Genomic DNA, 22522 nt, shown 5'->3' on the forward strand with positions numbered 1-22522 from the left:
AAATTTCTTTTTCCCTGCTTTTTTCGATTTTTAATAAATTATATTAATTAAAATACTAACCTTAATATCACCACAATATTGTACATTACATTTGAAAAATATTTAACACATACAACACATTTGGGAAATATTAAACAATATTGTGAATACCGAGGAATATCATATAAACAAAATTGTACAATATGTAACAATATTTAAAAGGCTTTGAAATTTTTAAAAGCATCGAAACAGTAAAATTCTGGCACAAAATATTAGTTATTGCGTAATAATTAGCTTAATTTGAGATTTTATTCCATAATATTAATTATAAAATTTTTTCATTAAAAAACGAATTTTTCATAATATTGTGAAAACAACAATTCAACTGTCTATACTGAACAACGTTGAATAGTGTTATGAAATCTATATTGTGAAATACACACTGAACAAAGTTGAACAATTTTGTGAAATTTATATCGTATATTCTATATTTATCTTCTTTGATTATTTTTAACTCTTTGCACTCGAATGTCTTCTCTCAGTTACTATTCAGTACAGTGCATCAATTTGAATTTTGATTTATTTATTTTTTAACTTTATTGTTAAAAATACCTACAGAATGTTAAAAAGATACAGATTAATTTTTAAGGGAAACTCCAACTTCAAACAGTTGCATGTATTTATTTTTTGGTGTAATAAACAGGTCTATGTATTAAACGAATTATAAACGTTTTTTTATGTCTTGTTTTTTTAAATTTATTTATTCATATAGAGAAAAATAAATTATAATTAGGAAATGAAAGAAAAGTAAATAAAGAAAATTAAAAGAATATATATATATATATATATATATATATATATATATATATATATATGTATTAGAATCAAGTTAATAGGAAAAACAAAAATCAAATAAAAATTAAACCAAAAAAAATTGCGCTCTCTAAATACTATGAAGTTCCTTTTTGGTTTTAGTTTAAATAGGTAATAAATTTTAGTTGAGATTTCGAAACTGTTTTGTTTCGTTTTCATTTTAGTTTCGTTTTCAAACTTTTTCTTACTTTAGATTGGTTATATATTATATATATCTATCTATCTATCTATCTATCTATCTATATATATATATATATATATGGGAAAAGGCAACGACCAGCATTAATATTTGAAATATATTTATTAAGATTAAAGTACAAAGGACAAAACATTACTACATAGAACATAAAAGATACATGAGCGTGAGCTACACGTCTTGCAGTCTCACTGCCCAACTCTCGTCTGCCAATAATGGCGGGAAAGCATCACGTGATTAATGACGTGACGCAACATGGCCAGCATGGCGCCATACAGGATACGGGATCTGTCAGCGCTTCCCACATCGGCCATCATGACAGGATAGGCGACCTCGCCTTATGGTATACAGTACAATGAAGTAAATATATAAAACAAACAGCAAATACAGGAAAATAATTTGTAAAATTGAAATATTTACAAGATAAAACAAATAAAATAGTCATACCATCCGTGACAGCATAAGTATATAGCAATACAATAGCGTGCACTGGAAATATCGAATAACTAACTAAAAATAAAAATAATATTAGTGTTGAACATATAAAAATATAAAAACACAAAATAAATAGAGAAAAAAAAATCAAAGTCTATATCGTCCAAATATACACACACAAAAAGAAGGAAAATAGTTCTCTTTCTCTTTAAGTAGTGTTCAGTGTTTTCTTTTGAAACACAATTCAAGTGATATGTTCTATATTGCTGGACCATGGTTTCATATATTCTGCACAAGTTGAAGTTTTTGATGGTCCATCAAAGAAATCATACTTTTCAACATCGTATGTGTCGTTTGCTTTAATTTTGATCACTTTATATGGTCCGAGAAATTTTTGTTTCAATTTCAGACCAGGGCCAAATTGAGTGCGCTTGATTGCGCTTCAATTCAGCGCTTGACTTCAGCGGATTGCGCTTGACTTCAGCGGTGTCGGTGGACTTGGTCGGGTAAAGCCACACAAACTTCGTAAAGGAATCGATGATTGCCAGAATATGCTTATATTTCTTAGAAGTGCTGGGAAGAGGACCCAAATGATCAATATGGTATGTATGAAAGGGAGTATCGTCTTTGTCAAGTGGATGCAAAGTGCCATCTAATTTGCCACGTTTTCTGTTATTTAGAATGCATGTTACACAGTTGCGTATGCATCGTTCAATTTTCTCTTTCAAGTTCGGAATAAAGAATTCTTTGTTTAACATTTCCTGCGTGCGTTTTACTGCAAAATGGCCTCGTTCATGACAGGATTTAATAATGTTGGCCTGCATATCATCAGGTACGACAAATAAATCGATTGCATCTAAGTTCTTATATAAAATGTTGTTTTTGACTATGTAGTTCTCGTAAGGTGCATTTTGAAGTAATGCTTTTATAGCTGTAATATGCTCATCTGTCTGTTGAGCTTTGAAAATTTGAAGATTGACACAGTCATCTTTGAACCGGTTCGATGCTCTATTTCGTAGTCAAAATCCTGAAGGTATAATGCCCATCGCGAAATGCGGGAATTCATTTCTTTTTTATTTAACGTTTTGACGAATGCATTACAGTCAGTGATAATTTTAAAGTGTGATCCGAGGATGTAAATTCGGAATTTTTTAAGAGCTTCTACAATGGCGAGTACCTCCAGTTCATAGCTGGTGTATTTTCTTTCGCTGTCAGACGTTTTCTTGGACATATAATACACTGGATGGAATTTGTTATCATCTTTGGATTTTTGTAGTAGGACTGCCCCCAAGCCATCAATTGACGCGTCTGTATGAATTTCAATGGGACTGCCTTGATTAAAAATAGTTAAAACGGGTTTATCAGAAAGTAACTGTTTTAAGCGTAAAAACGCAGCTTTTTGCTGAGCTTGAAATAGAAAGGGGCTGTCCTTACGAAAAAGACCACTAAGTGGTTTTGCTATAGTAGAGTATGAGGGAATAAATTTTCTAAAGTATCCCGTAAGACCTAGAAAACGTTGTACGTCTTTTGCATTTTTTAACTCAGGATAATTAAGAACGGCTTTAGTTTTGGAGGGTGAAGGGAGCAATTTGCCGTGTTCTACTATGTGACCCAAAAATTCAATCTGACTATGCAAAAATTGACATTTTTTAAAGTTTATATCTAGTCCATAATTGCGAGCTACTTTTAGAACAGTGTTAAGGCGTTCGAGAGCCTCAGATTCATTATTTGCGGGAATGACGATGTCATCCATATACGGGAGGACAATGCCTTTTGCAATAAGATCACGAAAAACGGCATTTATGTATCGCATAAAGACAGGAGGACATGAACTTAAACCGAATGGCATATAACGAAATTGAAATTGACCTGTATTTGTGACGAAACTGGTGTAACAACGACTTTTTTCTTTTACCGGCACATGAAAAAATCCGTTACGCAAATCGAGAGTACTGAAAATTTTAGCATTTTGAAGACGATCTAAAATGACATCAATTAATGGTAGTGGATAATGGTCTTTAACTAATTTACTATTTAATTTTCTATAATCTATACAGACTCTATGTTTTCCATCTTTCTTACGAACTACGACAACTTGACTAACATAGGGTGAAGAACATGGTTCTATAATTCCATTTTTTAACCACTCGTCTATCTGCGCATTTACTATATCACGTTCGGCAAAGGGTAAACGTCGAGGAGAGTGGAAAATTGGCTCATCGTCAGTAAGCGTTATATCAAGTGCGATGTTCGTGGTTTTAGTTTTGTTAGGTTTATAGGCTAACAAAATCTGTTCAACCTCATTGCGAGTTTGTTTAGAAATATTCGTACCTATATCAAACGTGGGAGTTTCGGCAGAAATAGCCATTATAAAACTGTCAGTTTCAACAGGATCATCAGATTTAGAAATTTTGGAAAATACAACACCGTCAGGTTTAATTGTCAAATTTGCCTGATTTATTACGTCGCAACCTATTATTAGGTCATAAGTAGTACAATTATTAGGTACCACAGAAATAAAAACAGGAAAACTTTGTTTGTCAATAATAATTTCAGATTCAAAGGAACCTATTATTTTAGTTTGGGAAAAACCGAATCCAGTTAGTGTCATCTTGTTATTCGTCAACGGCGGCGATCCCAGTTTAATCCATGCAGAATGTTTGAGAAGTGTCGAAAAACTACCAGTATCGACTAATCCGGAAAGTGTATTATTAAGAATAACAACCTCTTTATGCATATTCGCCGGAGAATGCAATAAATGTAAAGTGTTGACATTATCCCGTGGGGTAGAACTGTCATTCCGAGTAGTACGATGACAATCGGAAGATTTATGTCCGAAAAAATTACAAGAAAGACATTTAGGACCACGATTACGATTAGGGCAAGACTTTGCGATATGTCCAAAATCGTTACAGTTAAAACAACGCGTCTTACTGTTAGTCGGATTACTAAGATTCAATTTTGATTCTCTTTGTTGGACAGGGATTTTATGTATTGTATCACGTCTTTGGCCGTCATTAGCATATCTAGAATACGACATCTTTGAATTATTTGCGTTCATTGCACTTACGATAGTTTCGAAAATTCGTAATTTTTCTTTAAACTCAGAATAACATTTTGCACCATAAAGAATAATTTTATCAGAAAGAGAACCCTGTATCCCATTTATTGTGTATTGAATAACAGAACATTCATCAATAAGGGTTTCAGACTGATTCGCAATTTCACGCATGGCAATAAAATATTGCATAAAAGTTTCATTCGAGCGCATTTTACGTCTTTCTAGTTGTTTATGTATTTCAATCGAAGTTACTTTATCGGAAAATTCATTAATGAATGCACTTTTAAAAGCATGATAGGAATTTAGATTTCTTTGAGAGAATAAAAAAAGATTTAGCTGCGCCGGAAACTAATCTCTTTACAAAGATTAATTTTTGTTGTTCGCTTAAAGAAGGAAAAAGAGAAAAATTCTCTTCAACATCATAAAAAAAACTTTTAATCGAATAGGAATCATTTCCTGTGAAGTTTCTGCTACTACCACAGAGATCGCGTAATAAAAAACAAAACTGAAGGTTTATTTCATTCATCGTTTGTTTATTCGAGGGATCATTTTCGAGTGATTCCCTTTTGGCGCCAGTAATTAATGCCTGACTGTTATTTATTAATGTTTCGTCTGAAGTTACGGGGATGGGGAAGGAAGAATTATTACCCGTATTACTCATAGAGCTGTTATTAATAGATGAAGTTTCGGTTTGAGAAACCTTTTGAGGAGACAAATGTTTTTCTTCTGTTTCCGATAAAGAACTAATATCTAGCGAGTTCTGAAATTCATTTAAATTTGTTAGGGCTTTAAAAATATTTTCACACATAGCATCTTTGTCGGTCTCAGTTACTTCTAAGTGTAATAAATTAGAAACGGAGATAAAATCAGATAAAGAAAAAATCTTCAGCAATTCTTGTTTATGTTTTTCTACATCTAAATTTTCAAATCTTTCAAAATTTCTCATTCTTTTTCGAGAAGAATGGTCAAAATTACTGTAACCTAACACAGAGTTAAGCAATTTTACGGAATTAGTTTTTGCATATTTAAGGGAGTTAGCGATTAATTCAATATCGCCTAGTTTTAAAGACATTGTAATGAATTAAAACAGAACTAATGCACATTCACTCGGGATTAAAATTTAAAGGGAGAATGGAATAAAGTAACGTACTATACTATAAATTACAAACTTGGGAAAAAATTGCGCCTACCTGGTTGGGAGCAGTCGAATTATTCACTCTTAAAAGTTCCTTTTTTTTAAAGCAGCCAGTATATGTCAGCACAGTTGCACAAGAACACGAAGTACTTGAACCTTTAACGTTTCCACTTGAATCATATCCATCCAAAACGTGCACTAACGTCCATTAAAATATCCACGGCAAAAATCCACTCTTATCAAAATTCTTAGCATCAATTTAACGTCTTAAATTGTACTAACGTCCACAGCTTTTCAACAATTTGGCGGGATTTGCTAGGGGTATTCACGAGAAAGGCCGAGCCCCCAAAAATGTGGGAAAAGGCAACGACCAGCATTAATATTTGAAATATATTTATTAAGATTAAAGTACAAAGGACAAAACATTACTACATAGAACATAAAAGATACATGAGCGTGAGCTACACGTCTTGCAGTCTCACTGCCCAACTCTCGTCTGCCAATAATGGCGGGAAAGCATCACGTGATTAATGACGTGACGCAACATGGCCAGCATGGCGCCATACAGGATACGGGATCTGTCAGCGCTTCCCACACACATATATATATATATATATATATATATATATATATATATCAAAAATTGTTTAAAAAAATTCTTCATACGATTATTACTATAAATAAAAAAGGTCAAAATGATCTTTCAATCTTTTTATGATATAACATTTTCTTTTTTTCCTTAATATTGAATTTTTAATTTTCATAAACTAAAAAAGGGTAAATAGCTTAGGAAAAATAATATTTTTATTTCTCCTTTTTTTAAAAGCTAGTACACGTGAACCTAACTTCCGCAATCTATTCTAATATGAAGCCTTAGTTACAAGAGAAATCGCCCCCTCTTTGACTTCAAATCTCATTCTTAATTCAGCATTTTAAAAAAGGTAATTAAATTAAAAGGAAACATAAAATTAGTTATAGAAGTGTTTGATATCCCTACCGAGCCACATATTTAATTATTATAATCGAATTTTGCCTTTCAATGTCATTGTTGACAAACCAGATGATTCGGTTCGAGTCTGCAGATAAGAAAAAAGCGGACACATTTATGTTCAATTATAGCTAAGAATTATACTAAAAAATGAAATATGATTTTTGTCGCGCTCGTATAGATAATTATAATTACTCTTAAGAATATAACATTGGGAATTAATTTAGTGATTATCGGGAAAAATATATTATGCAATATCGGAACCCAATTTTGATTACTTAAATTTTACACTATTTCAGTATTGTAAAATTGTATTAGAAATATTGTTTCTTGATAATTGTAAACAAATGGTATTGTATATTTATAATATAGTAAAACAATATTATAAATATTATATATATTTAGAATATTGTAAAATAATTTTATAAATATTATTTTCCTTTTATTATAAATATTATTTCCTTTATAATATTGCACAATATTGTGTTCTATTTAAGAACTTTTTGTTTTTTAAATTTCAAATACTTTATCTATACGGAGAGTATTCTGTCTATTAATATTAACTACAATCAAGCGGTGTTTGTGAGATTTTGTAAAATTTTTAGTTCTGATTCAAATTATGTACTGGGCAAATTTTTTGCCAAATTCAATCAGAATTTGAAAAGCAATTAAAGATTTCTATGACCAGATAAATATTTTCAGATTCTTTATAATTATTTAATATTTTTTATTATTAACTTGTTATAGGGACATTGTCATTTATTCAAATGATTCTTTTATTTATTCTTTGTCTTTTTTTACATAAAATTAAAATATATTTCAAATTGTTTCAATAACGTGACAAGAGCTGCAATTCACTTCTTTATTCAGAAATTCCTCACTCCAACCTCAACAGATGTGAAATATTTCTCAAAAAATTCAATTTTCAAAGAAAAGAAATCTCAATTTCGGGCATAAAATCTGATTTAACTTATAGCATTAGAAGCACATTTTCAACTCACATGCTACTGTTGGTTCAAAATCGTACTGATTCATTTCATTCGCAAGTGTTTCTTGCATTCAAACATTTTCTCATCGTATTCATGAAATAAATTTGTTTTTAACGAAAAAATCCTGCAAATTTATCAAGCCTTAGAATATCTAACAATTTCAGACAAAGATATCTGAATATTTCGGACAGTTACTTGGCTTTTACAGCATTTAAAAATATCTTGTTCCATCCGCTACAGCCAATTGTGGTAACAGTGTGGGTTTAAAAATTTATGTTAGGAAATTTTTAAATTACTATGCTTTGTTACTGAAATTGCATGCTCTATTGTCAAAAATTGTGCAAAAAAGACTTCAAAAAATTGCCAAAATTCAAGAAACAATACAATTAAATTATCAATAAAAAAGACCTTTTTAATTTCAAAAGAGTGTACAATTAATTTTGGTTTAATAATATGTTCGAAAAAAATGCCAAAATTTCCTTTGATTTTAATTAATTAAATTCTAATAAAATAATAATTCTAATAATTTTTTAAAAACTAGCCACCTTGGAAAATGTATCTGCTTCAAATTCTGTAACTTTAGGTCTAACATTCTATCTGATAGATTGTTAGACACATACACACACACACACACATAGAGAGAGAGAGAGAGAGAGTGAGGTACGTGCAGTTCAGGTGCGTCATTTTCAGACTTCAGGGTTTTAAATATTTATTTAAATAATAAAAACTCAAGATTAGAAAAAATAAATATAAAAAAACCCGTTCTTATCAGTTTTCGAAAAAGGGAAAAAAAACCCCTTCTTACCAAAGATATGAAGGTTAAAACAAAAGTTGTTAGAGCATGAGCAGCAGAAGAAATAAGAGAAATCTATAAAGCACATACGTATATTTCCAAGAATTTAAAAGTATGAAGCATTCGTTTTATAAAAGTTATTATGGTTCGTTAAACTCTTTTATAATTTTAATGTTTTGATTTCGTATTTATGATAAAAAAATTATGTTCCTTTTTAATACACTAATAAAGCATTTTTAAAAAGTTTTTAAATATTTAATTGTGCACATTAAATAGTAAAAGTTCGGTTTGAAAGGGAATTAGATTGGTAGAATATTTTAAATAAATATTTTGTTTACAATTAATACTGGCAATAGCTAATTTCAGACTGATTTAAATTCGAACTGTAGTTGGTCAACAACCGAATCGACATTCGATTCTCTAAACTTCCACCGCGTTTTTCACTAGGCAAATTGTCAAAGGCACTCGAAATAATTCTTGAAATTGCCAAAGAATATACGAAGGCAAATAGAATTTAAGTTTTCAATGTTCTATTTTCTTTTAACTTCTTTTGCCTAATATAGAGCCGACAGTAACAGATATTTATACGCATTTTTGTTATTAAACATTTTTATTTAAAATAGTTCAAAAGATGGATTTCTTAATTGATTTTTATTTCATTTCCTAATATTTGAAATTTTATACAATTGTTTGTTCACGATTGGGATAATTTGTTTTAATAATTTCAGAATTTAACTATCAATTAATGATTAATCAAATTAAATTTGATTACAAACAATTAGAACCATGTAATTGAGAGCTTGAGAAAAAATTGTTCTGAAAATTAAAAAAGTAAGATATATATATATATATATATATATATATATATATATATATATATATATATATATATATAAAATTCTGTTATTTAATACAATAATGATTTAAAAAAAGCTGTAATTATGTAAATTTATTGAGGAAATGGTCTCCCCAAAACTTTCTCTCTTACTCTCTAATAAAGGTGTTATCTTAGGACGCCTTACATGACATTGGCGTATAATAGTTAAGAAATATTAACCTCTGGCGTGACTTTAGCATTTTTACTGAATCTTGACGTGTGTTTTGGCGTTGATTCCCTGGCAAACGGTGAATAGTATTCGAAAATCGAATTTGTGCTTTAGGCCCGTTTTATCATACCGATTTAAACTAAAAATTGATACAGATCTGTAATTGTAGTCACAAAATCCCATACCAAATTTGATATATTTAAATGATTGCGTCTTCGAGTTATCACGTTTACGTGTTTCTGAAAGTACGGACCGACAGACTGTCAATCCGTTATTGGATTCGGCTGGAAATTTGAATGATGTCTAGACTATAGTTGTTAATTCTTTGTATCGAATTTTATTTACATAGCTCTCTTAGTTTTTTAGTTAAGGTGTTAAATTATATTCGATCAGGCGGACAGACAGATTTTCTCCGAGTGGATTTTGCTCAAAATTCTATAAAAATCTACAAGTTTTGTATTAAATCCAAATTTTATTTATACCAAATTTTATCCATGTAAATTAAAGCGTTTTTCAGTTGTTTTTATCACATATAAACGGACGGACATTTTTCAAAAATGCGTTTTTCGAACTCGGAAAGGTCTAAAAGTTGGAGATTCGTCAAAATCTCAAGTTCGCATTTTTTGTCGATTACTATATTTTTTATATACTATATATACGAGGAAGTAAAAAGACAAAAATGGATACTCTGGATATTACATTTTAACTGTTATTCAGCACAATGCACTCAGAGCATTCATTGTTATATGAATACAAGCCTACATAACAATCAAATCAAAGAATCATAAATATTATTATTTATTATAATGAACTTTTTCAACAATATACACACTGTTATAACAATCAAACATAATCAGTCAAAACAAATATGGAGAATTTTTCATTAGTCAGCCAGTTTGTAAATTAACACTCTCTAATCTAAATTCCCCACATCCAAATTAATAAATCAGACAGCTGTATTTTAATATATCTCATGACTTCTCTAAGAAGAACAGTCGAAGGCTGGATGGGCGATGATTTATATCGGAAACTAGGAGATGAACCCGATATCGAACTGACATGGAAGTTATTGCGAGAACTTATCGGACAACAACTATTTGGATCGGAATACGTCACTGTTCCTTATATTGAGTCGGCAGTGTACTACAATCAGTTGTTTGTTTTTGTGAAACAGAAGAGTGTAAGTATATAGTAACAGAAAATTATGTTTTTCTACAATTTCTTAATCATTTTGAAAATTAATAGGTTATGACATGAATAGGTTAGTGTACACCTTAAGTATGTATGAAAAGCATGCAAGTACAAAGAAAAAGAACGTAACCAGGTGTCTCTGATTCCGAATATCATTCAGCATCATGAATTTAAAATTAAAAATATTAAATTTTGATAGTCTTAAATGTGAATATAACTTAGGAAAGATAACTTTTGTATTGGGAACACTAATTTGATTTTCAATAGTGAAATTCCATATTAAACCCTTGTGCAGCTTGAGGTTCGAACTCGCAACGTTAGGGTTCATAGCCGAGTAACAAAGCCACTAGACAAAAGTGTACACTCTTCTCCGGAAGTTGTTATCTGGCTTATGATGTTACCACCACAATAGTCCCCAACCAGTGAGTCGGTAGAGTTTATCGCGCCAGTTATGGCGAGCGACGAGCGTTGTTATCGCGCCAAATGTTATGGCGGGCGACGGCGAGCGTGTGTGAGTGGTTGCTGCCGGTAGATGGAGCCATGACAGCTGAATGAAGGATGCGGTTGTTCAGAACCAGGGTCACCAATGTGAAAGTTGAGGTTCGAACTCGCAACGTTAGGGTTCATAGCAGAGTAACAAAGCCACTAGACAAAAGTGTACACTCTTCTCCGGAAGTTGTTATCTGGCTTATGATGTTACCACTACACCCTTAACTGCATTAACCCCTTAATTTATTTTACCAACTATTTAATTAGATGCAACTTTTTATTTTGGAATTTTTTTTACCGTTTTGATTAAATGGGAATCTACAGAGTACTTGAGATGTTCATGCATTCAAAGTAACTTTTATGTTAATATCTGCGAATAATTTAATTGTTGCTTTAAAATGTAAAAAATGGAGAAAATCAGTGCACGCAAGACGTACAATCAAACAAATATATAAATTGATTAATATAAACTTGAATTGATATAAACTATAGAATATTGAAAAGGGGTATATTAATTTCGCATGTTTACATTTGTCGCAATTATTTATCATTTAATGTATCTTTGCGCACTTCACCATTCTGATTTGTGGTGACGTTATGCATTATACTTTTACACAAATAATTTATCATTCAGTTTTTAGCGAGACCTTCATATTCTTTTTGATCAATTTATAAGTAAAAATTTTACATGCATTTTTTAGCTATTTAAAACTTTATCTTATAAATGAATTACCAGCTTTGCAATAGAGAAAGTAGCTCAACGCTTCTATCTAAATACATTTAATGTTGATACTCTCAGTTGATGCATTTAATATTGAGATTAAACAAATTCATACTGACATGACACACTTCAAATGTGCAGTTTTGTTTTAGAATCGACTGGGTTCTAAAACAAAGTAAGTTTTATTAGTCAGTTTAGTTTTATGGTTGTCAGGGATTATAATAACACTCTCCTGTCTTGTGGTACGATTTGGTAACATTCATACTACAATTTACACATTGTCTTAGATGGCCTGCTCAGTTATGTGTATGTTGCCACTACAGAGACCACAGGAATGGAACCCTATTGTTCTGTTACATTATATTAATTTTAATTTGTTTTTCAGATCTGGTCCAGGCTAGGAATACGTCCTCCAAAATACAAGACTGTAGGAAACCTCGATTATTTGGTGAACAGAGATGCTTCAACGTGGATTCCGCAGTTTGATTTCTCACCATGGGACGTTGCAGATGGCTTGAATGTAAGTTCGTTTCATTTTAAAACTAAATTTGTCCGGTTAAAGTAAACTGGTTCTTTGTACTTGTTTATTTTTACGTCCCGCCCTCCCCGACCGCGATAAATCGTGAAGAAATGTATACTGCTGACAACCTTCTTAACATTTCTGCATGGCATGTAAATGGAGCCTGGCGATTTTGGCAAGATCTGAAAATTGAAAAATGAATCTTGGAATACAACTTTCTTGGGAAAATTTGAGCATATTGTGTATAATGGAGCTCGACTATCTTGAATCTTAATCTAAAATTCGCCAATTGAGTTAATTGTCTTGGCAATCTTGGTGTAATCCGAAAATCCTCAAGTAAACATACTGCCTTAAAAGGCAAGTACCTGTTTCTTTTTATTCAAACCATTGAGAATGGTTTGAATCAAATCACCCCCTTGATTTTTTCTGATATATATTTTTAAAAAAACGTATTGATGCTCTATGTGTACATATCGAGGAGGGATTTTGGACTTTATAATGTTGACCATGAGGACTTTGTCATGTTTATCATGTTTGGACTTTATCATGTTGTTTTATCATGTTATCATGTTGAACTCGATCCAAAATTTGATACAGATTTACAATTTCGGTATAAAAACCACATACAAAATTTCATTGATCTTGTGTGTTGTGATTTTGTATCATTGTAATAACACATGCAAGAATAGAGTGACTGATCTATAGCTTATTCTTTAGAGATTTGATCGAAATTCTTATAAAGGACTATAAATATGATAAAAATTTTTTTTGCCAAAATACATTCATATAATTTGTTGCATTTTTGATCATGAAACATGTTTACATGAAACTGGACGGACAAACAGACAAATTTCCCTTGGCGGATCTATTCCAAAAGTTGATATATAGCTGCAATTTTGATGTAAAGAATCTTATCGAATTTCACCCGCCATTTTCTTTATTTAGTTGTTTTGTTCACAAACAGGAATAATTCTATTTTTTCCCTTCTTCTGGACTTAAAAATTTTTAAAATTTGGTTATTATCATAGTTTTTTTTTTATCAAAATTTCGAGGATAACTTTTTTGATGAATACAAAATTAAATCATTTTTGGGGGCCTTATCTTTATCCAGCTAATTACTTGTTGCATATTTTTCCAAAACAGAATACTTATCATACAGAATAAACTGTATAGTTACAAAAATGGTTTTTCGAATCAGAGTTGGTGTTCTCTTTTTAGAAAGAATAAGAACAGATATTCACTTTTTGAGGTATCAAAATGATGCAGGGTTTAACTAGTTGTTATATAAGAAAAACCAGTTTAAAATATTAACAATTGAATCAACATTTCATTTAATTAAGAATTTGTGAGAATTTTTTTCGTTAAGTATACAATTAAGAAACTGCTCAAATAATTTGACATATTACAGAAGTTCAATAAAGCTAAATTAATTCAGTTTCTACGAGACACTGATTAAAAGAATTAATTTGAAATGTTGCTAGAGCAACAAACTCTTTAGTAAATTAAATATCTGCTATCATATCTTTTTTCTGCAAATGAGAGATTTTAAATAATAATGCGCTGTACCTAAGAATGTGCAAGTATTATACATTTTAAACCTTGAGATATTTTCTTTAGGGAAATAAATAATTTTTCAATTCTGTAATTTCAATTCAAACAATTCTTTCATAATAGTAATTCAAATATTTTCTTCATAATTCTTTCCTTCAATTGAAAATTCAAATTTCAATAATAATTCAAATAATTTCTTCATAATTCTTTTTCCGAGTTCAAATAATTCTTCAATTATTCTGCAAAATCTTTAGTAAATTAAATATCTGCTGTCTTATCTTCCCCCTTCAAATGAGTGATTTTAAAAATAATAATGCATTATAGCTTATGACTGTGCATTTTTTTATACATTTTAAACCTTGATCTCTCTTTTCCTTTAAGAAACAATCAAATAATGCTTCAATGTCTTTGTTTTAAATTAGACGATACTTAATTGGACCTATTTGCTAGGATTCGCACTTTATTATTAGAAATGAAAACTGTAAAAATAATTAGTTTCATTAGTTCAGATACAATTAGTTGAAATTTCTGGAAGATTCCCTTGGGTGATACTTCCCTTTCTAGCATTATAGTTATTGTTTCGATTGTAAAGGTTCAAACAAGCTTTCAAAATTTCATCTATTGGAAATAAATCCCCGGTATCGCATTAGATAACTTTTTTTTGTTAATTAAATGCTTTAACCTCTATTCTATATGAACAATGCAACCACACATAATTCGAAATAGGAATTTGAAGATGATACACAAATATGATTTCAATTTATTTATGGAAATAAAAAAAGAATGCTGCGTTTCCTAATAAGTTCTGTACGGAAAGACAGATTTCCAAAAACTCTTTCTGAAATAATTAAAAATAAAGCACTGAATTTTTGTTATAAGAAATCTTTTAAAAGTATGTATAGACGAATCATTCAGGCATGACTAACATTAAATAGAACCATATTAACTGTAAATAAACTTCGCTAAATTTTCTATAAAGTCTATAAATATTAAAAAAAAAAGAAGTTAAATTTTTTTTATTATATCACATAGAACTACAAAAGAAAAAAAAAATTTTAATAACGAAAAAAAAAAGATTTCAAGATTTTGACGAATTTTTTTGTTTACTAATCTCCCTGAATTAGAAAATAACATTTCTATAACTATGTTCATTTTTGGAATCTGACAACAACTCGGAAACGGATAGAACTAGATGTGTGAAAAATTATTGTTTAGTCTTTAAATCAAAATTGTAAATTTAATACAAATTTCTGACGGAATCGGACATTACTTTATCGGAGAGCATGTAAAATTTAGAAATAAAACAAAGTAAACCATAAAATTTTGCAAATAGTTTTCTTACCTGAATTATAGATGCGACGATAATCCGACGACAATCTGTTAAAAGATTTGATTCAAATTTTGAATCAAATCCTTTGATTGGTTGACTATTTATTATTGTATTAAATCACGAATATGCGAAACACGATAACAGAATAACCCAGAATGTTAGGTAAATGATCTTGATATTTAAATTGTAGATCATGTTAAATTTTGGATCCATTCGGTAAATGGGAAGAGAAAAAAAATGTACACTGTATACTTTTTATTATATGAAGAAAAACAGAAAATATGTAGTATTGATCAAGAGTGCGAGAAAGTCTTAGAGAGAATATTTTTGCTGACTCTTTGGGGAGCTATAATAGCCACACACACACACACACACACACACACACACACACACACACACACACACACACACACACACACACACACACACACACACACACACACACACACACACACACACACACACACACACACACACACACACACACACACACACACACACACACACACACACACACACACACACACATTTTTATTATCAGTAGCTATTAATAAAATATTATTTACTTGCTACATTTCTTACTTTTATTACTTGAACTCTTTATTGGCAAAAAATTTTGTTTGCAATTAATGATTAAGTTAATTAAATTTAATTAGAAATTTCAGTTGAAAATTTATATTATTTAATCATTTCAACTACGAGCTCTATAATCATTTACTATCATTCTTTTTTATTTCAAACTCCCAGATTAAACTAATAAATTTAATTAGCGAATACAACGCCACTCCTCTATGTATTTAAGTCTAACAGAAACATAGTTTTCATCAAAAGATCACAAAGTGAGAGAATCTGTTTTCCGGGCATCGACCTTTGTCCTGAGATTGCAATTTCTTTCTTTCTTTTTTTCCCCTTTCCTTCTTTAACTTATTTTGAACATTTCGAAAAATGGCAACTTTTTGCCAAAAGTTTTTTTTTCAATTTTTATTTTTGAAGTATAGGAAAAAAAAAAATAGTCCAGAAGATGTAGAAACTGTAAAACAAAGGTGTTTTCGTTCTCTCAGGAGTGGCGTCATTTTCTGAGTGTGTTGGTGGCGGACCTTTCAAGGGGCACTGTTTCAAAATTGAGAAATGTTTCCGTTTTTACCAGCTGTCAGTTACCTTACGCGAGGGAAAAAAATAGCCTGAACCTGCTTACATGCCCCGGGCGTAGAAATTTCTATGGGCGCAATAGGCTCGCAGAGAGAATATTCGACTATTTACTTTTTCTGGAATGCAAGTTTGCCGTCACTGAAGACGTGGAAATAAATTCAGAATTCTGAGTTTTGTTACCAGAATATTTATGAGAGTTAGATCTGATTTCAAATAATGTGTTAGTATCTACCAGATCTATATAGAGATAGTAACACTTATACTGAGAGCGAATAGATCAATAGAGATTTGTATTAAATAAAAAAAAATAGCATTAAATTACATTGAAAAACAGAAGAAGGATTAATAAACAAAAAATCTTAGAGAAAAAATTTTGAAATGAAAATTACTTTTATGAACTTATTTTTCTATCGAGCATATTTTTGTAAAGTTTATAAAGAAACGTAAACATTTAGAAGTATTAATTTGTTCTAGAGTGGTTTATGGCCCCAAATATGAAATGTTCAGATTTCTCCGAATTTATTTTTAAAATTTAATCATATAAAAAAGTTCTAGTTCGAGTAATTTTATTATCTTTTTCCAGGTTGTTTGAAGAACTTGATATTTTTAATATGCTATTAAAATTTTTAAACAAAATTCTTCTAACTTTAAAATTTTTAATGTATTTTTTTTATGCCTTAAAGACTGAATGCGTTCAGTTTTTAAATTCTGTATAGATGATAAACTACTTTTAAGGTTCACTGTTTGCGGTTTTTAAATTTTTACTGTTTTTTTTAAGGTTTCCAATAGTGAATATATACAATATTTAAATTTCAAATGCGTTTTTTAAAAATCTTTTTGATCACCAGTGTTTAAATTATTCCTTATTTGTTTTGTGTTCCACCTGTGTCATGCTTCTTTGGAATTGGATTTTTTTTCTGTAGCATGCATTTTCTTTAAATAAATCTCTGCTAATAATAAGAACGAATATGTATGTGTGTTTGGAACTTCTACAGGCCAGACTGTTTGACCTATAGCTACCCAATTCGGTACATATATACTTTGGAGGGTGTAAATGTGCACTTAAGAGCAATTTTTTTTAAAAAAATTGAATTAATTAAAAATAAGGATTAATTTTGGCACTTTTCGGCGATAACTGCCGGAAACATTATTCCGCACAAAAATGAATTTTACACCATTTAGAAATTTAAAAGCATTTCTTTGTAATTATAATAATTTAGTAATTGTGCGAATTTTCACTAAGCTTTTTTCCATTTAAAAAAAATATTTTTTTGCCTAATTTCCAACAACATATTAAAATGATGCCTTGAAATTAAAACTGCCATCATTGTTTTTTTCAACTATTGATCACGTGACTTTCTTCCGTGGCTGAAAGTTAAAGAAGAAGGATTTTGTTTAATATCTATATAGTTGACAAGACGGATAAAAATGTGAAGTTACAATATCACGAAATTTATAAGATAGCCTAGAAGAAATATAAGCTAAGAAATTTATAAGAATCGCATATTTACATTCTTAATAATGCCACGCCTTTTTGAAAGTCAAATAAGAAACTGAATGGAGCTGTCATGTCTTTATTAGAAAGTTTCAAATACACAAGGATTGAAACATAGGTAAGACAATTAGAGCAAGATGTCTTAAATGTTTGGGAATTTCTTGCTATTATGGATATGAAGTTATATCTAAGCAATTTAACATATTAAAGAAAAGCAATATCTCCTGCAAACTAGCTGGTCTTAAATCAATTAAAAAAATGGCTATTGTATTACGACTAAAATTAAATAAGTGATGTAAATATTATTATCTGATTAAAGACCGCTATTTTTAGATCCCTCATTGGCACTCTCAAAAGAGATATTGCAATCAGCAAATGGAGTTTCCCCAAAGCTTATTGGTTTACAATTAATGAAACTGTTGATTTTCTAAAATAATGATACTCGAAGCTTCATAAATCGGTCAGATTTAAAGATAGAAAAGTTTTTATTTTAATTTAAAAGTTGGAGTGTCAAGAATAATTCACTGAATATAATTCTTTATGACCATAGAGTTTTATGAAATTTAGGCTACATAATTTTTCAGAAATACATTTATTGAAACAAAATAAAGTATTATTATTTAAGCCATTTAACTCTTTTTGAAAGTCAAATAAGAAACTGAATTTTATGATGAATCAGATTTATTTTTATTGAATAATTCTTTGAGATATTGCATAAATTATATAAAAAAATGTATTGCAATAAGATGTTAATGTTGAACGATTCTTTTTTTTTTTGTGCTTATATTTTAAAATCATGTTTGGTTTCAGTAAAAAAGTTTTTTGCATTAGTTGAAATTTAATAACTCCCGCTAAACAACTTAAAATTCAAATTTTACGGGAGCTGACAGAAAATTACCGAAATACTCGATATGTTAACAGTGAAGCGTAAGCTTTTTATAGTAGTATCAATTATATGATTATAAAAATTTGTAGCTGAAAAATATTTTGTTGAAGAAGTTATAAAGAGACGAAATTAGATAAAGTATTTAATTGAAAATTTTAGTAAACATTAATCCCGACGAATTAGCTGGTCGCCAAAGGTGGCTAGTAAATAAATATTTTAGAAGCTATTTCAGAAACTAAACTTCAAACCAAAATTTAAAACTTTAAAAGAGCCACTATGTAAAATCACCACTTTGTTACTATCAATTATTTAGGCCCTTTTTAGAAGAAATTTTACTGCAGTTTGGAAAATGGGATAACTCTAATGCCTAGTCATGTATTGACTATAAGAGATGGATTTCCGTAACGCGGTTTAAATAATTAGAACCTCAATATTTTGCTTAATGACTAATTTTTTTTCAGATGTATCGCGAATATAAACTTCGAGTGGCTTCCAACAGATCTACCGTAGAGAAGGCCATCGAACTTTTGGTGCTGGAGGCACACGTTCGAAGTGCTCAACCACCTCTTCCAGGGACCATCACTATCCACACAAACTTATTAGACGGTGAGTCACGAACTCTAATGAATATAATGGAAAAGCATAAGAATTCTAAACAACAACAACAACCCACAGTAATTAAATTTGTACCTAATATAAAAACTGATTGACATAATGCTTGATAAAGTTTACACATGCTTAAAGTGGCTAAGAATATGATCAATTATGATAGAAAATAAAATTAATTATTAAAATGGAAATGAATTATTAATATGGGTGACAAATAATAACACACTCTGAATACTCCAACCCACCCTGAGGTTCACGGGAAGACCTCACACGAATTTTTATTTATCAGAATCGTTGTATCTTTACTTTCTTGTACGTGTAATACAAAGAAAGTATAGTAATATAGAGAGAGTAGAATATGTTCGGAAAGAGGGACCGACAGACTTTCTATGAACGGATTTTACTCAAAATCTGATAGAAATCTACAAATTTCGTTTTAAGCCCATATACCACATTTCATCCATCTAGCTCAAAGCGCTTTTAAGTTATCTTTGTCACAGACAGACGAACATTTTTCAAAAGTGTGTTTTTCGAAAGCAGGGTGATTTGAAGCATGGGCATTCAGTACAATTTCGAATTCGAATTTTTTGACGTTTACAATACTTTCCCTATATTTCGCATACGAGAAAGTAATAAAAGCATCACAGACAATCCAGAAATTAAATTTTATTTCTTTAATGCAAAAATAAAAGTTCGAAAACACTCAATTTAAGAACACTCTTGAAAGTTGAGCCTTTATTATGTGAAAAGAATATCTCTGCTATAAAAAAAGGCTAAATACAAAGAACACAGCGCAGCTTCAAAATTCCATTAATCCATAACTTAAAATTAAAGGGGATTTCGGACGGAAATTACAGCCTTTTTTTGAGTTAAAAAAATTGCGCTTCCATGAATAAGATAACAAACCTGTCATTAAATATCGATTGTGTAGTCCAGAGAGTGATGAAAATTCATAACTTAGGGAGGAAGTTTTGGTAAATATTTTCTTTTACGAGGAAGTTAGGAAAGGCCAAGTTTTACGCTCTGACATCAGGCAAAACACAATTTGATGCGGTTTTCTTCCGTTGAAGCGCAAAAATATCCTTTCTTTTTTCATTAAAAAGTTGTAAAGTGTGATTGATTTCACAGCAGCTGCTAATGCATTAATCTAGAGGAGAATTTCATATTCTGTTCTTGGTTGAGTGATTTACAATATACTTTAGCCTTTTGGCTATAGAAAACGCAGTTATGGTGGAAAAAAAATGAGATGTTTTCTATAGATCAATCAATGACATGCAAAATTCAATTAATATTTATTTTAATTATTTATATAGTATTTATCGCCAGTCGTGACTAGTTAGTTCACCAAGGATATTGTTTGTATTTAAGTTAAACTATTTAGATGTATTTTCATGACCATGATTCCACCATATTGTCAGCCATGGTACTGAAGGTACAAATGGTACTGAAATTGGCCGAGACTTGTTCGTCTTTTGGGTATAATCCGAGTGGCTGATTTAGTAAATTCTTCTCTTATTTAAGTAGCTTAAGCAGCATGATTCTAAATTCTGAAAATTTTACTTTAAAATGTCATAGGAAATATAAAAATGAGTAATATTTTCATGTTTTGTAGATTTTTAATTAAAAAAAGTAAATATTATTCTAATAAGTTTTTATGTTTTTTATATTTTTGATTTATTTCGTGTGAGTCTGTAAGCTTAATCATATTTTAACTATTTGAAGTCTATTAAATATGATCAACGCCTTCATTATATCGTTTTTTTTTCTTTTACTTTATCACAAGTTGAAATTTTTTATTGGACCAGAAGGCTTTTACCTTCTTCTTTTGAACATACATTATTATCTCTTTGTTATTAAACAAAACAAAATGATCAGTACAAAGCAAAATAAAAGAAGAATATTTTTTTGCACACATATATAGAATACACTATATAACTAGAGCTACTAATAATGATTTCATATCTAGCGATTCATTAACAAATGGAATTATTTTATTTTTGTTACAAAATAATTTCATCTGTTAATGAATCGTGAGTTATGTAACAAAAAACTTGCTTTTAGGTTGAAAAAATTTTTTTTTTCATTCAACAATTAGACTAATTAAAAATGTGTTATTCATTCGATGAAGAAATAATTCACTACCTTTTTATCGCTTCCAATTTGCACTTAGTAATTTCTGATATTGCTTTTTTTGCATTGAAGATTCAAGTTACTTTTTAATAATAATGCATGACAATTAAAAGGAAAAAAAAATAGATTTAATAGTTTTTACAGAATTTTAATATCATGATAGCAAAATACCTGTACCTGGTTTCTAATGTTTTTTTTCCTTCTAAAATTCAGCAGTGACTTACATGAAGTATTTTGTTCGAGTTTTAGGGTTAAGAAACCAGCTTGTTAAAAAAAAGAATTACTTGTAAATTGTAGAATTTATATTCAAGGATTTATATTTATGAATTCATAATCAAGGATTTATATTTATGAATTTATAGTCAATTAATATTCGAATGTACAGTTTGGAGGCCTTTTTTGATCCCCTTAAACAAATATTTCGAACAAATCCACAATTTTAGTCACAAAATCTAACATAGGTCGTTGTATAAACGTTTTGAGTCATCACTTTTACATTTACATTCATTTACATTATGGAATATACCGACCGATAGACAATCAGCAACTCGATCAAATTGGTTCAAAATATGACAAATATATATAATTCAGATACCAAGGCTGCGTACCAAATTTCATTCACTTAGCTCTTTGCTTTTTGTAGTTAATATATTTATATCCAGAGAGATAAATTTCTGAATATAGATTTCTTTCAAAATTTACAGAAATATGAAAATTCTAAGTAAAGATTACATACCTAATTTCATGAACCTAGACCAATACGTTTTTGAATTATCATCCTCACAGACAGCTAAACAGAGTGACAAACATAATTCTAGAAATATGTTTTTAGGGGTTCAGAGTTGTCTGTCTTTTTGTGATTCATAAAAAAAGTAATATTAGATTTTGTTTTCTGCATTATTTTGCTGAGATTCTTGTATCTCAGATTGAATATTTTGGAAAAATAATTTGGAACG

Source organism: Argiope bruennichi, chromosome 2 (assembly GCF_947563725.1).
Source record: "Argiope bruennichi chromosome 2, qqArgBrue1.1, whole genome shotgun sequence".
Taxonomy (NCBI): Eukaryota; Metazoa; Arthropoda; class Arachnida; order Araneae; family Araneidae; genus Argiope; species Argiope bruennichi.